At 44.0% G+C, this 16,709-nt stretch overlaps 2 non-coding genes across 2 annotated transcripts; both read left to right on the top strand.

Moving 5' to 3' along the window:
- The first annotated feature begins 9,135 nt into the window (after positions 1 to 9,135).
- trnal-uaa lies at positions 9,136 to 9,218 on the top strand. Its single transcript has one exon. It is a non-coding gene; the product is annotated as a tRNA-Leu (tRNA).
- Positions 9,219 to 9,740: 522 nt separating this feature from the next.
- trnal-uaa lies at positions 9,741 to 9,823 on the top strand. Its single transcript has one exon. It is a non-coding gene; the product is annotated as a tRNA-Leu (tRNA).
- Positions 9,824 to 16,709: the final 6,886 nt, after the last annotated feature.

Below are 16,709 nucleotides of genomic sequence, written 5' to 3'. Positions count from 1 at the left end.
CTATTTCTCAGGCAATTACAACCTGCTGTTTTCAAAGAGAATACAGCCGGTTGGCCTATGTGTGTACATCATGAACCATGGTTGGTCACATTGGTAAGACTAACATTAAATATTGGGCTGTCATCATGGAGAGAATATTGTGATCATTATGATGGCAAAACAAATATGTAAAACAAATATGGCCATTTCTGTGGATGGGGTGCTTACTGTCGTAATTGCTAGCACCAACAGCTGCACCCGTTCATTAAATCAGGAGATGCAAATTGTTCATTGTGCAGTTGATGTAACTCTCCAGGGTTGTATTAGTGTGGATTGCATCATCAGTTCAAATCAAAGGCAGATTTTTTTGTGTGTTCACTGTCTGAAAAATCATGTCACTCAACCTAACAAAACATACAATTATAATGCTCCACAAATCGGTTAGTGGATGATGTCAAGAGAATTGTGTGTGTTTGTGTTTGTGTGTGCTGAGTGTCCTTACAGTTTGCTGTATAGTTATGCTTGAAGAGAATCCCCCTGGTGGTCATCCATATCTCATTAAAGTCTCTTCATGCTTGTGTAAGTACAGTTTTTGGGGATCCTGCTATATTTCAGGCCATTTGTAGCTGTCAGAAACGCACCATAACAAACAGTCCTGAAGCTTCTACTCTGCTTCTGATTGTGGTGCACACCACATATGCACGAGAGTGATCAAGCAAGCACATAATGCTTCCATAGTCCCTCACACACACACACACACACACACACACAAATCAGCAAGCACAGAATGCTTCCATAGTCTCCTCTCTCTCTCACACACACACACACACACACACTCTCTCTCTCACACACACACACACACACAAATCAGCAAGGACATAATGCTTTCAGTCTATCTCTATCTCTCACACACACTCATGCAAGTAGAGAATAATTAATAAATGCCACCAAGCATTTTCTGTATTAGCCTGAGTAAATATTAGCTGCCGTCTGTAATTAGTTTGTATTGAACTCAGTTTGAAATCATTAAGTGTGTGTATTTGGAAGTTTGAAATCATTAAGTGTGTGTATTTTGGAAGCAGGGGACCATTATCTTGTTAATGGAGCCTTGCCTCACATTGATACCAACAAGAAGGTCCTTAGATAAATGTGAATAGGCATATACATACACATACATACATACACATACACACAGTCATATAGACACACATACATGATGAAGATGACATTTAGCTTCTCAGATATCATAAACAGGTTTAGGTCTTGTGTGCGTCTGTCTCTCTCTCTCTCTCTCTCTCTCACACACACACACACACTTGAATGAGCTGTCTTCTTCTCCTTCTTTCTCTCCTCTGAACTCTTCGCAATGACTGATCCAAAATAAACCGTAATTCTCCAAATCTTTGGGATGTATTCGAAGGCTCACGGACATGCCCCCACAGTGTAGCCCTGTAGCTACCTGGCTGCTGTCGCTGTTCGCTGCAGCAAGACAAAATTGCCAGAATTCCCCTCGAATTCTTTTAATTAATGTCCACCCCCCCCCCTTTTCTTTTCATTGTTCCCTGATTCTCGATCCGGTGTGACAAAGTCCACTTTCTCTCTCCTCTGTGGTCAGTCACCACCTGGTCCCTCTGTCAGCTATTATTGACCGCCAGAGGCTATATGGTGATCAGCTGGCTCTAACGATGCAGACTAGCATTTAGAATAGACCCAAAGCCTCAGAGACAGATAGCTGTAGAGAGTATGGTGTCAATTTCAAATCATTGGGTACTGTGTGCTTGACACTAACTTAATTAGTAGTACAAGCTTCATATATACTTCTAGTTTTGCCTGGTGCTGCAGTCATGGTTACTGTTTGAGGGGTGCATGTGAGTATTAAACTCTTTATGACCTACCACAAAAGTGTGCCAAAGTCATTTTTTATTTTTATTTTTTCACTGTTATTCATCACTAAAATCTATATTCTCTCTCTCTCTCTCAGAAAAAAAGGGAAAGTTCTCTCTCTGTGTTCTTCGTGCCTCTTAAAGTGGTACTGGAGCTAATATGGCATCACACCCACAAGCCGTCCTTTTTGTCCCAATCCAACCGCTCGCTCCCTTTCGCCAGTGTTCCCCAAAATCCATCAGTTCAAGAGACAATGAGACAATGGAATCACACTCCCCGGATAGCCATTTGAGGGTGATAGAGTTAAATCCTTAAAAAAGTGTGTGTGTTTGCATGTGTGTGTGTGTGCGTGTGTGTTTGAGTGAGTGAGTGTATGTTTGAGTGAGTGAGTGAGTGTGTGTGTGTGTGTGCGCCAAGGGGGTTGAGGCAGGTGGGGGGTGACTCTCCAACACTCAAAGAAGAGCTCCTTTCACCCACTCCCTCCCACATGCGAGTGTGAGTGGGGCTGCCTTGTCTCCCCCTGAAACAGGCAGGCGGTGTAGTAGGTGAGGGCGGTGTCTTGTGTCATTGTGCTCAAGAACAGGCTGCACGCTACAAAGGCGGCCACAAAGGCTCGTACCTTTGAGAGGGGAGGGGGGGGAGGAGTGGACGTTACCAGGCTTTGGGGTTCATTGGGGCATGGTGGAGGTGGTGGCACCCACCCCACCCAGGTCCCTTCAGTATACTCCTTTAATATGTGGACAGGAAGGACAGATGGATGAAGAATGGAGGCTGTGTGTGTGTGTGTGTGTTTGTGTGCGCGCGCAGAGGCTTGAGGATTAGTTAACGGATATTTCAACACCAGCATTCTGGTCATATGTTCATATGCACGGAGACCCCCCACACACACATACACATACACCAGTCGGCTTGTTGGGGTTAACACACTCTGGAAGGGTCAACCATTAGATCAATGTCACCGGCACTCAGCCGTTTCCAAAGAGGAAAACGTCTCACAGGTTTTTTGACCCCGTGCACTTTCCATAGATGCTAGCAATCCAACCCTAGCACTTAAAGCCTATTGTGTTTGCATCAATATGTGTTTTTTTTCCCCCTTTAACTTTGAAGCGAACGTCTCAGCCTTCTCCTTATATGAGCCACTAAGAACCGCACAAAGGCCTTTCAATTCCTCAGCTATCCACTGCCCATTCAATGTTTTGGGAGGGAAATGATGGAAGGTCTGTTGAGCTCGATTGACCGCTAGAAATCTCCCCATCTTGAGGCGGCCAGGCAGAGCGGAATCCCAGGGAAGCGAAGCCCATGAGTCAAAGTGGAATGGATGAGTCAGTCACTAGGCTAATGGTCGCTACAGGCTAATCACTTTCATGTGGCGGTGGTGGGGATTTCTTTTTTACATGGCAAGGCTCATTGGCTCCAACTGGCTTCTAATTTGGCAGCAATAATTCACTATGTGACATGCACAATGTGTATTTTCTCTGCCACTGTTCTCTGAGTCACAGTGTAAACTGGGAATGTATGAAATAAAAAGCTTTTTATTGGCTTTTTTTAGTTATATAAATATAAATAAAATAAAATGGACACAAAAACAGTTACACAACATAATGTGACATGTATATTGTCCATTTCTTTTCTAAGCCTGATGTCAGAAGCTGGTCAGGCACCTTAGAGATAGTTTGACATGTCTGAACATTTGTATATTTTTAACCCATACAAAAACATCCCCGCTGGCTTCTTTTGCATCTACTGTACTTAGCCCAAACTCTGCTTCTGATCACAGTGATCTATTCAAATATTTGCTTATGGAATGTAACAGTTTTCAAAACCTTTTTTTTTTTTAAAAACTGCAGAGACATTGTAAAAAGACACATAATCTTGGTGGGAAACACTTTTGATTATTGTTGACACAAGTGTGGTGTTTGGTGTGTCAAGGTTGTTGTGATGTTGGTGGAATGTAAAGCCCCTCTGCAAAGCTTTTGTTGTTGTTGTTGTCGTTATTATTTTTATCTCGTAGCTTTTTCTTCCATTTTTTTTTATTCACTCCCCAGAAATAACAGCCATAAAACTGAAATGAATAGAATATCCCTCTGTCGTTTTTTTTAATTTTTTTTAAACGCACCCTCTTATTTCTGATAAGTGCCCGCAGATGCCTCTCTTTTTCCCCGAGTGTGCCAAGCCTCCCCTGTTTGGACTGGCACGTCTGCGCCCGCCTCTGGCAAAGGTGCCTTGGATTCCATGTACTCATAAGTACCTTCATCGGCAGAATGAGAGGCAGAGCCCTGCCAAGACTCCTGACGACGCTGAAAACACATCTGGCCCGCCTGTGGCTCAGATCCGGCAGAACCGGGAACCGATCTGGCCCAGGACCGCACCAGCGCTGGCTGTCGTCTGACTGGAAAGGTGGGGCGGTTTGAGGGCGTAATGACAGTCCGAGTTAACGTTCGGAAGCCACTCCATATTTTACTCGTTTGCCCAGCGAGGGGAAATGCCACATGGCCCATTCAGACATCTGTTAGCTCTCAGACAGAGAGAGACCGGGACGGCAGGCAGGCAAGGCAGCATTGGCATTTGGGAGGCAATGTAGCCAAGCCTGGGAAAAGGTTGATGAGTTTGAGACCAATGGAGGATGAGGGTTTTTTATTCCTTTTTCTCCATTTTTTAATATCTCTCTTTCTCTCCACTACCTCCTCTCTATTTCAACTATCTCTTTTTCTTTCTCTCCCACACACACACACTCACTCTCTCTCAGGTCTCTCTCATTTGAACTCTGTGAAGGTTTGTCATCTTTGCTATGAACTATCCTAACTATGCCTACAAGGTTTAATCTCTCTAATGAACTATCTCTTAACCAGTGGTAATTGCTAGCATGTGTTTATAAACTGACCAATCAACAAAGCTGCACCATCATTCTGAGGCTTTATTTCCTTTTTCTTGACAATGATTCAAGTTTAATTGAAGATGTCCGCAAGATAATAAGGTTAGATATTTCATTCAAATAGCCTGGGTAAACTGGGTGACAAATTAGCAAATTTGAATTTGCTCTGTAGGTTGGTCTGGAAAGGAGCCCATTGACGTCGGTTTCTGAATTACCAAAAACCCAGGAATGTGTATTTGTCTTTGAAATTGAGTAAACAACTGCATTTAAAACTTCATTTACAAGAAAGATGTGTTTGCTGGACGTCTGAAACAATTTGGTAAGAGATCAATTTAAGTTTAATTTCACTTCTGGTTACGCCTGTGGAAGCAGCAAAATGGGAAATGGGGTTCGGAAATGGGCATCAACTGGCTCCTTCCCAGACGGACCTGCAGAGCAAATTCAAATGAATTTGCTAACAGGTTCATATAGGTTCACCCAGGCTATTCAAATGGAACTCTGCCATTCAAACTGATTAAGGTTGTCTTAAGGTTCTTTAGCCATTGTGACGAGCTGACCACTCTAACGTTTAGACCCATAATAAACATTCATTTCAAATGCATCATTTCAAATGTAGCTCCTTCTCTCTGTCCCTCTCTCTAATTCTGCCCTTCACCCTGTCTCTCATTTTCTCTCTCAGGCTGTAATTCTCCCTCCCTCTCTCTTTCTCTCTCTCTCCCACTCTTCATCTTCATCCTTTGAACGGAGAGGTGGAGAGGAGGAAGACGAAGAACAAAAGAATGGACCCTCCGAAGAATCACATTAGCCAAAGAATGAGTCCATTAGCTCCAATCAATCTCCCATTATCCTCTGTCCTGCTCACAATTTAGCCAGCCCGAGGGATTCGAAGGCCACCGCGATTGGTGCTATTGTCTTTCCATTGCCCAATGCCATGCCCAGCCCCCCCCCCACCACCACACACACACACATACACACACACTCACACACACACCAGTGCCCTGCCCTCCCCCACCTTCCTAAGTCACTTTTGCACTGAAAGGAACCCTTCGGGTTCACACCGGGAACTATGAGCGGTCAGAGAATGGGCCTTTCATCTTTTAATGAGAAGCCATTGGATTGTTCCTTCCTGCTTCTGGCAGGCAGACTAATTGAGGTACAGTCCTGTGGTGGAAGTGAAAGACAGTGAGCAAGAAAGAGAGAGAGAGAGAGAGATAAAGAGGGAGAGAGAATGTCATCTGAAGAGATTCTATTGAAATGAATTGGCATCCTTCTTCCACACCCACCGCCAATCCCTCTCTTTCTCTCCCTCCTCTTTCTCCCACTATCTTTCTCTTTTTTCCCTCCATGCCCTCTCCTCCACCCCTCTCCTCTGCTTCAGACAATCTATTTTTTTTACAGCAAGTAATGGCCAGTTAATAGCTGACTTTGTGTGACTTTCCAAAGAGACCTTTGCTTTGCTTCATTGTCTCTCCTCCTTCCCCTGTCTCCTGTTCCCTCTGCTTCTCCTCCTCTCCTCTCCTCCTCTCCACCCCTTTCTCCGCGCCCAAGAAAAAGAAAAAAAAAAGTGAAAGTTGTTCCAAGCGTCAGAGGTCGTTAGAGATTAGGACACCTGTGCCCCTCACTGAGAGAAAGAGAGAGAGAGAGGATCTGTTTCTTTTCTTTGCCTCTGCCACATTTGCATCTCATTGACCCCTCGCTTCTTTATCGCCGCGGTCTTGTGCTGAAACACTTGAATGCCACTCTTCCATTGGCATGCTTTAAGCTAAGCTCTTTCTTTATTATTCGGAATGATGGGGGTACCACAATGGCAATGAATATACTGGCATTTTGCTGGAGTTTGAAAACCTATAGCAAACAGATGGCAAGAGGTTCACAAACAAACTTAGTGTTAAACAACTCAAGTCTTTTCATCGATGAGTGGCAATGGCTATAAAATTGGTTTAAATAGTTATTTGTATTCCTTTGATATTGAAGTTGTCAGTGGAGCTGTCTGTTATGAAGGCATCAAAGTGGTTTACAGTCTTGACAGTTGAACTACAGTATATAATAGTTTCACTAAACGTCAAAGTTGAGTTTTGACTCAAAAGAGATTTTTGGAATTTAATCTCTTCTGAAAATACTTTTGATCATAATACATTTGGAGTAATTGGTCTGAAATAAGTGATGTAATGCTCGCATATAATGGCTCATCAACTGCACTAATGAAACAGTTCTAAGCCTTGCTGTAAGATTTGCCAATGTGTTGAATGTCACTGTTTAAAATAAATGAAGGTTGAGCATTTCAAAGAATGGTGCCAGTGTTCCAATTAGTGTGCATTAGTTGCAAGGAGGACTAGAGGATAGATGTGCCAGTAGCTAAACAAATAAATAAAAAATAAATGTTGTTTGTATTTATATATATATATATATTATACATTGCAAATGTAATCCTGTGAGCTCTGCTCTGGGATGTTTTCTGTGGTGTATAGCTCTCCTTCTGGCTGGTAGGAGTAGTGTGTGTCTTCACTCATCTTTGACTGCTTTGTGTGTGTGTGTTTGTGTATGTGTGTTTCTCTATAGGCTTCTGCATTATGGTCAGGCTTATGTCATGCATGCATGCATGTGTGTGTCTTTGTGTGAGTGTGTGTGTGTGTGTTTTTATATCCACATGTGTAAATGTGTACATGGGTTCCTCTGAAGACCTCTTCATCACACACATTTGGGACAAGTGAACTGCCATTAGTGCCAGGGTCAGGGATCCATGCTGTGAGTCTGAGAGGAACAGCTGGAAGCTGCAGCTCATGGAAAGGCTCTGGGCATGTCTACATTATTCTGGATTTGTTTGGATCAGGGACACTTTTGTTATGATTACGCCTCTCATCTACACTATTCCTGTGGTTTCAAGCCCATGACACAACGATTTGGAAACGCTGTCGGTCCCATTTCCATTTGAAAACTTCTGTTTTTTAATGTAGACAGGGAAATCCACAAGCGTCTGGAAACGATGACGTAAATTCACACGTTCCCTTCCTATTTCCATCCCTGATTCGTTATTCTCCTATCACAAGACCATTGTTCTATCACAAAACTATACGTATACTATGCTAAACTATACTATATAAACTATACTCGCTGGTGACAGACATAGCGAGAGAGAATGACTGGGAGAGGAGAGCATTGTGATTCTGGATAGTGTAACTGAAGCTTTGGAGATCCAAAGAAAGACAGAGTTAAGCAGTGACCCCCAGGGTTCATAGGTTCCAGTGACTTTAGAACAGTTGTTAGGCACGACACGAACCAGAGATGGTTTTAGAAAGAGAAAAATCAGAGAGAAAGAAAACAGCAGAAGACAGCAGTGAACAACCCAGAAAGCACATACGCACGGCACACACACACACACGTACGGCGCACACACACCCTGCTGGGGTGTGGCATGCCATTACAAATGGCCCTGACTGACAGCTTCATAAACAGCCTTCATTAGCATACAAAGAGCTGAGCTGATGGGCCACCAGAGGCCTACTGCATTCACTTTCTCTCTCTCTCACACACACACTCTCTCACACACACACTCATACCAGAGGCCTTCTGTAGTTCCCCCTGGCCATGCACAAATGACCCACTAGGGCCCAAACAAGTTCTACACACACACACACACATATATGCACACACACACACATACACACTCTATACACATGCAGCAGAGGCCCATTGCAGACCCCAGGCCTGCCACACACACACACACACACAAACATACACACACTCCAGAGGCCCATTGCAGACCCCAGGCTAAGAAGAAACAACCTACCAGAGCCCAGAAGCAGTCTTGCCACACACACACACACACACATACACACACTCCAGAGGCCCATTGCAGACCCCAGGCCATGATGAAACAACCCACACACACACACACAGACAAGACACACCTGCCTGTCATTTGTCAGCAGCAGTCACTGGTGGGCAGAGGAAGGTGGGGTCCCCTGGCCAGCGGAGGCTGCAGGGGGGGGGGCCCTCAGCTGTGGATCAGGGGCCCCCTCTGGGCACTGAGTGGGGCAGAGAGGACCAATAAGAACTGCTTCTGAACTTCATTTATTACATTTAGAGCATCATTAGTGTCATTGTGTGTGTGTGTGTGTGTCTGTGTGTGTGTGTGTGCCTGTGTGTGTGTGTGTGTGTGTGCCTGTGTGTGTGTGTGTGTGTGTGAGAGTTTTTGTGTGAAGGGGGGTGAGGGTGGTAGGGGTGACTCTTTTCTCTCTCAAACCTCAAAGAAGAGCTCCCTTCATACACAAAAGAGGACTTTCATCAAAGTCTAGGACCCCAAAATCTACACACACTCACACACACACTCACTCACACATACACACAGATAGCTACCATCATTTGTCATCATAAGTGTGAGAATGGACAGTATCTTCTATACCAGGATGGCCGAGTGGTTAAGGCGTTGGACTTAAGATCCAATGGACTGATGTCCTCGTGGGTTCGAACCCCACTCCTGGTAAATGATTGCTCTTTAGCTCTTTATCTTAATACAATTCACCCTACTCAACCTTGCAACAATTATGCATCCACCTACTTCCAAAGTTAAAACTGCCTTTCAATCATATCTGATTCTGATCTCCTTTGTCTCATTTATACCAAGATGGCCAAGTGGTTAAAGTGTTTGGACTTAAGTTCTAATGGACTGATGTTCTCGTGTGTTCGAACCCCACTCCTGGTAAATGATACCTGTTTAATACATCTTCAGGGTAATCAAGACTTTTGACTTGGTTTCCAACACCACTCATGGGTCACCATCACAGCCATATATGTAGCCATCAAACAACTTAACTTTAAAAAAGAGAACATCCAGAACTTTGGGTAGAACCCTGTGATCATTTCCTAGTAAATTCATCCAATTATCCATCCGTGAGGTCATCATATGTTATGAGATGCGATACAAAAGAATATAGCTCTGTGGTTTATTAAAATTCAGTGGAAACTTTTACAAGGACTTTTTATTATTATATTAACAGTTTTCTGTACCAGGATGGCCGAGTGGTTAAGGCATTGGACTTAAGATCCAATGGACAACTGTCCTCTTGGGTTCGAACCCCACTCCTGGTTAAAGCAGCAGGCCTGCAGGCACCCAGAATTGAAGGCTGACTTTTATATTATACTATTAGCTATTATACTGATAGAAGTAGACAAATACATGAACACGTTGGATCAAAGGGACCGTGTCATTTGTACTAGGTTGGTACAAGAACTCCTGCTCCATCATTTTCAGAAACGTCTAGTAGAAGTTGTTGTTGTAGAAATGTTGTTGGTGGTGGTCATTTTTTTCTGAAATGGCCCAGTGGTGCTCCTCAAAAGTGACATTGCACACAAGGGCTAATGCCAAAAAGATGATGCAACATTTACTGGAAAAGTGTAAGTGGAAAGGACAAACAAGGAGACGAAGAGATGGTCTTAACTCATTCTCAGTATTGCCAGTCTGTACATCATCTTTTTGGCTTCAGCCCTTGTGTCTTAATTTTGCCTTTCACAATATTTACTGCCTTCAGAAAGGTGTAGTGTTAGCCTGGGTGAACCCAGATGAATCTGCGTTTCTTGGTGTTTTATGCCCCCAACGTTGTCTTTAAGGCAGCGCTGCCTAGAAGGCACTAGGGTTAGCCATGGGTTCTGAATCTGCACGCATTTGAATTTGCAGAACAGTCTGGCTACTTCTCATTGAAACTCATTTCCCAATGACCAAAACTATTTCCTTTGAATTGATTATACAATTGCATTTAAAACATTTGCGTGTAAGAGTGATGTGTTTGCTGAGAGTTTAATGTAGCAATTTTATGTTTAACTTGACTGCTGATTACGCCTCTCGGAAATCAGGAAGTGAGCAAAGGTTTCCCAGACCAATGCTCAATCTAAATTATTTGTAGACAGTTCTGATCATGCAAATGGCAAACAAGCATAGTACAGTGGTTCAAGCCAAACCATAAACAATCTCAGCCAATCAACATTGAGCTTCCGGAGCCTCGCAGAGGAGAGGAGTGTGCCCGAACACTCTTTGGCAAAACTGAATCCATATGGGGTGTAGAGTGAGCGCATCCTTAAGAGGAGCAGAGTGAGTAATGACTATAAGGGCTGACGGGTATGTAAATAACGTCGCGTCTGAGATCAGTCCAGTGGATCAGGAGATCGATGGGTGTAATGAGGCCCAATGAGCTGAGATGATGTGAGAAGGTCGTTTTAGGTAAATGAGAACGACACACACACACACACACACCTCCCTCCGTCCTCTCACAACCCCTCCCTCGTCGCTCCCTGGTGTGTATTTACATTCCGCTCAATAGCAGAAGCAATGCTGGGACGCCTGCCAGTTTGTTATTGATTGCCCCCCACCAGACAAACACACACACACACACACACACTCAAACACACACTCCTTGAGTTCATAAAGGGGATACTTTAGAAGATCATAGAGTTCTTGATGTTTCTCTGTGATCTGTCAGTCTGGGTGAGAACAAGCGCTGATGAATGATAAGGGAGAGAGGGAAATGAGGTGGAGAGCTAGTGAAGAGAGACGCATGAGCGTGCCCAGAGGATGTCCAAAAATCCCTCCCTCGTTCTCTAAACTCTCAAAATCTCAAATGTCTCCCCCATTCACCAAACTCACATCTCAAATTGCTCTCTCCATTCATTAAACTCACGTCACATCAAATCTCTCTCCCCCTTTCCCTAAACTCCCATCTTCCTCTCTCTCATTCACTAAACACATGTCTCAAACCTCTCCCTCGTTCACTAAATCTCTTCCTCATTCACTTAACTCACGTCTCAAATCGTTCCCTCTCTCACTACACCCTCGTTTTCACTGATGGGGAAACTTGCAAATGTTATTACCGTCAAAGCATGCACACAGGAAATTCCACAACTTGCTAATTTGTGTGTGCGGGTGTGTGTGTGCGTGCGTGTGTCTTTGTGTATGTGTGTGTGTGTGTGTGCATGTGTATTTGTGTATATGTGTGTGTGCATGTGCCTGTGTATTTGTTTGAGTGTGTGTGTGTGTGTGTGTGTGTGTGTGTGTGTGCGTGTGCGTGTGTATGTGTGTGTGCGTGTGTGCATGTGTATTTGTGTATATGTGTGTGTGCATGTGCCTGTGTATTTGTTTGAGTGTGTATGAGTGCGTGTGTATTTGTGTGTGTGTGTGTGTGTAATCAGTCCTGTCCCAGCCATCATTACTGTGATTGGCTACTGTTTAGTGTCCTATTGGGATGAGGGATGGCTGCCTCCATCGATTAGAATCCCTCCTGCTCTACTCGTCCCAATGACTTCCTGTAGCTGCAGCAGAGGAGTGCGGAGGGGAGGAAGAGGAGGAGGAAGGGGAGGAGGAAGAGTCCACTGATGGAGACACTCCGTGATGCACACTGCCATGTCACTCACCAGGACTGTTGAATAATGGAGAGAGGGAGAGAAGACAAATGTTGTGTGTGTGTGTGTGTGTGTGTGTGTTTGTGTGTCTGCTTGAACGTGTATGTGTCTGTGTGTGTCTGTGTGTGTGTTTATATGTGTAGCTGTTTGAATGTGTATGTGTGTAGTGTGTGTGTGTGTTTATATGTGTGGCTGCTTGAATGTGTATGTGTGTAGTGAGTGTGTGTGTGTGTATGTGTTTATATGTGTGGCTGCTTGAATGTGTATGTGTGTAGTGAGTGTGTGTGTGTGTATGTGTTTATATGTGTGGCTGCTTGAATGTGTATGTGTGCAGTGTGTGTGTGTGTGTTTGTTTATATGTGTGGCTGCTGTAATTATGAGCCCGAGCCCGATTTAAACCCGACATTTTTTAAATACGTGGCCCATTATAACTGACGTTCTCAACTACAATTCCGAGCTGTTTGAGCTACAGAAATCCGTTTAGAATTATATTAATGAATAATGCAACGGAGGATGAAGAATGTAGGCTAAACTGTGTTTGTTTATTCAGAATGGAATGGATTGCAAATGAATCCGAATAAAGAAACGTAAGCCACTTACAACGTAAAATTATGTCCCTGCAGCAAAACTCAACGCATTTCTCTGTGAGGGCTTGCCTCGCTCTCAGGTATAGGCCCTATGCTTGGAGAAGTGATAAAAGAGGACATTGAAGGCTGGATATCATTATTTCTGCCATGGCAAGCCTGCTTCATGTTCATCTTAAAGTCTTTTTGCTGTCATAGGTGAACATTGTGCGCACTTAATGCACGCAACAAAGCATACCTGACAAATGCATACCTCCGACTTTTCTCCAAACTTGCTCGAAGTTATTTCTCCTGTTTTCATTTTTTTTCTTTACATCTTCAAGCTTCACGTTGCACTTAAGCTACACAACAGACCTACAGCACAGCAGGCCCAGTGTGATGCGTGCGAGTGGAGAAGCTGCGCATGACACGTGTTGCGCAGATGACATTACAAATGACATTTTGTAACTCTGAGCCTAACTTGTATAACGTTGTATACACTTGTTACTTAGGCCTACTTTGATAAATATATAATATTTCTGAGTCTGACTATGGCATAGCTTTAGCTCCCCACCCAAGTAGGCTAATGATTAAAAAAAAAAAAAAATGCTTGATCAAGGAACCTGCCCGGCCCGGCCCGAGGATAGTGGCTGGAAATATCGGCCCGACCCGGCCCGCGGGTCAAGTTCGGGCTCGGGCTCGGGCAGAGAATCTAAACTCTAGTAGTAGTAGCAGTAAATTTGGTTTACTTAAGATATGCAGTAAATATCTGCTAAATTATTAAAATTGCTAAATGACTAAATGTGTTCTAGTGAGAAAGAGGTTGAGCAAATGCATACTGTCTGTGTGTTTAATATTTTTCTCCTGTCTGTCCAGTCTAGAGACTTGAAGCTCCATAGTCTAGACCAGCACGTCCAAGCGCGCCTCGTCCATGCATTTTTCACAGCGCCTTTTCTCTCCTGGCTGTCCTTCATAGAATTCATCTCCCAATCTCCAGCCTCTCTAAACTCACCCCCACCACCACCACCACCATGACTACCCCCTCACTAATTAAAGCTCTTAGTGTATTTATTGAAGTCAAGAGCCCCACTCTGCACCCCCCCCATGCATTTGCTGTATTACTTATGCCGTTTCATAAATGGCGCTTTGTGTGAATCCCAGTGCCATTAAATTATAATTACTGTTCTAATTACAAGGACACACGGAGGCGCCTCCGTCTTGGCCCCGGCCTTCGTTTAGTCTGACAAGTGGCCCCTGTGTCTGTCTCTGTTACCCAGAATGCAATTAGCGCAAGATGTTCTATCCAGCGGAGTGGCCGCCGCCACTGCACCTGAGACTGCTGTGGTCTGTCATCAATTATCTGTCCTTTAGGTCTCTGCCATTCCTCTTCACCATCCCCCTGCTCTCGCTCTATCTTTCTCTCTGTCTCTCTCTCTCTCGCTCTTTTTCTGTCTTTTTCTCTCTGATGCTCTTCGTCCTGGAGGGGTGGGTGGGGGTTTGTGAGAGATGAAAAAAAAAAAAAAAAACATCCTCGTTTGGTTGATTAACGCCTCTTGTCTCTGTGACCTCATCTTTCATCCATCACCGTCCCCCCCTACTGGAGTTAAATGCTTCCCTCTGTTGCCGTGGCGATGTTTACTTCCTGTGCCCCGTCTCATCCTGAGCGCAGATTTAGGACCCTGGGGCTGCCGCGGATGGAGACCCTTTCAAGTGGCCAGCGCTCTCGAGGGCACCTGGCTCTCTGCTCCTCTTCCCTCTGTCTGTCTTTCCTTCCTTTCTTCCTTCCTTTCTTTCTTTCCTTCCTCTCTTTCTTCCTTTCTTCCTTCCTTTCTTTCTTTCCTTCCTCTCTTTCTTTCTTTCTTTCTTTCCTTCCTCTCTTTCTTTCTTTCTTTCTTTCCTCTCTTTCTTTCTTTCTTTCTTTCTTTCTTTCTTTCCTTCCTCTCTTTCTTTCTTTCTTTCTTTCCTTTCTTTCTTTCCTTCCTCTCTTTCTTTCTTTCTTTCTTTCCTTCCTTTCTTTCTTTTTTTCTTTCTTTCTTTCTTTTTCTTCTGTTCCTTCATTCTTTGAATTGTTTCTCATGGAAATGGGGTATAGAAATGAGCCAATGTGAACAGCTGATGATGGCGATCATCTCTTTCGTTGGTGATATGTAATATATGTATACAGTGTGTTGCCATTCCATGGTGTTGTTGTCAAAATCATTTTCTCTCTGTCGATTTATCCGTTTATTCTCTTAATCTCTTCATCTCTTCTTAATCCCTTCATCTTTCTTTCTGTCTATCTCTCTCTTTTTGCCTTGTCCTCTTTTCCTCCTCTCTTACAGTAAAACACAATGTGGCCCATTCACTTGATGTGTCCCGAGACGGCGTAAAAAGAGGGTGAGAGAAAAAAAGAGAGAGATAGAGAGGCAGAAAGAGACGGAAAGAAAAAGACAGAAAGGTGAAATACTGAAGTGAAATAAAGAAGTGAGCCCAACATTGAGAGAGAAGTAGAGAGACAGAATCAGAAGGATGGAATGATTATTTTCATTACTACTTTACGGAAATTGAGGTAATTATTCTGTTTTAGAGAGAAGAGAAGTCTTTGCTGTGAGCAGCCAAGCAGACCCCAGTTCTGGAGCATAGCGTAGCGTAGCCTAGCGTGTACGTTGGCTGCGTCTGCTTGTTTTGGAGCGGGCGGGCGTGCGCTCAGACTGAGCGAGAAACAATGAGCCCTTGCTTCCCCTGACCATCCAGACCTCGTGCGAGAGAGCAATTTATCACGTTCTCGTCAGGCGGCTTTTGGACCGCCCGCAAATGGACTGTCGGAACCGCGGCAGACTGTTGGGTGGTACCGGTCAAATGCTGTTAGTTTGTGGTGGTCCATTTCTCTAGATCTCACATTTATACAGCTCTCTCACTCACTCACTCGCTCACACAAACACACATACACACACACACACACACACACACACACATCCACACACCGGTATATAACGCTGCATTTATAGTGTTTTATATTTATCTACTATGTGACAGTCAACAAATGGTCAGTCAAAGGCTGTTTCAGTGGTATTCAATAAGTGCTAAACACACTTTTAATTAAGCCTCTCTCCCTCAATGACCAGTCAACCAACCCTGACCTAAGACGTCCCTGACCCGAACCTTAACCCCAAATCTAAGCTTATTTGCCCTATTCATTGTCAACAGATGGTCAGTTGGTAGTCAGTAGTCAATGTTCATTTTTGTTTATCGTGTTTCCTGGTTTTTTTTTTTAACTCCTACAAACCTTTTACTCAAAGAATGGTAATTTAACACAAATAGCTTTGATAGCTTCTTTATAGAAATGAATGCATTTATTATTATTTTAACATGTAAAAAAGATGACGTACACATTGTTCCTTCATGCTCGTCATTAAGCTCCATTCTTCATCACCTCTTCTTTTTGATACTTACTGAGTAGTGGCCCATGAGGGTGTGTGTGTGTGTGTGTGTGTGAGTGTTTGACGGGGTGTGAGTGTTTGGGGGGGGGTGTCCAGATGGTTTGGCACTTGTTGCCATGACCCGCCCCCCCAACCCCAGATGATGCCCAGATGCGGGTCACTGGCGCTGGGGTCAGAGGTCGGCCGGCAGGAGTTACAGCTCACCCGTAAAGACGGAGTGTGTGTGTGTGTGTGTGTGTGTGTGTATGTTGTGGGCGGAGGCAGAGACCATGGTATGTCATGAAATTGCTGAAAGATTAAATTAATTTCCTTCTTTTTGACATTCTATATTTTCATATATCTTTCACGATACAGGGAGACTTTCTCTGTCTCACTCTCTTTGTCTCTCTCACACACACACACACTCACACATGCACACACAGAAATACAGCTCAACTCAAATCAAGGGAGATGCTCTCTCTCTCTTTCTTTCTCTCTAACTGACCAAATCAGACACACACACACACACACACATATGTTAGCTAACAGCACAGAATTGGTGACGGTGGTCTGGCTGAGAGAGCAGTGATGGATGAGCTAGTCAATCACTCTTGTAATGATTAA

The sequence above is a fragment of the Alosa sapidissima genome, chromosome 24 (genome assembly GCF_018492685.1).
Source record: "Alosa sapidissima isolate fAloSap1 chromosome 24, fAloSap1.pri, whole genome shotgun sequence".
Lineage (NCBI taxonomy): Eukaryota > Metazoa > Chordata > Actinopteri > Clupeiformes > Clupeidae > Alosa > Alosa sapidissima.
This window is presented reverse-complemented; position numbering and strand designations above follow the sequence as displayed.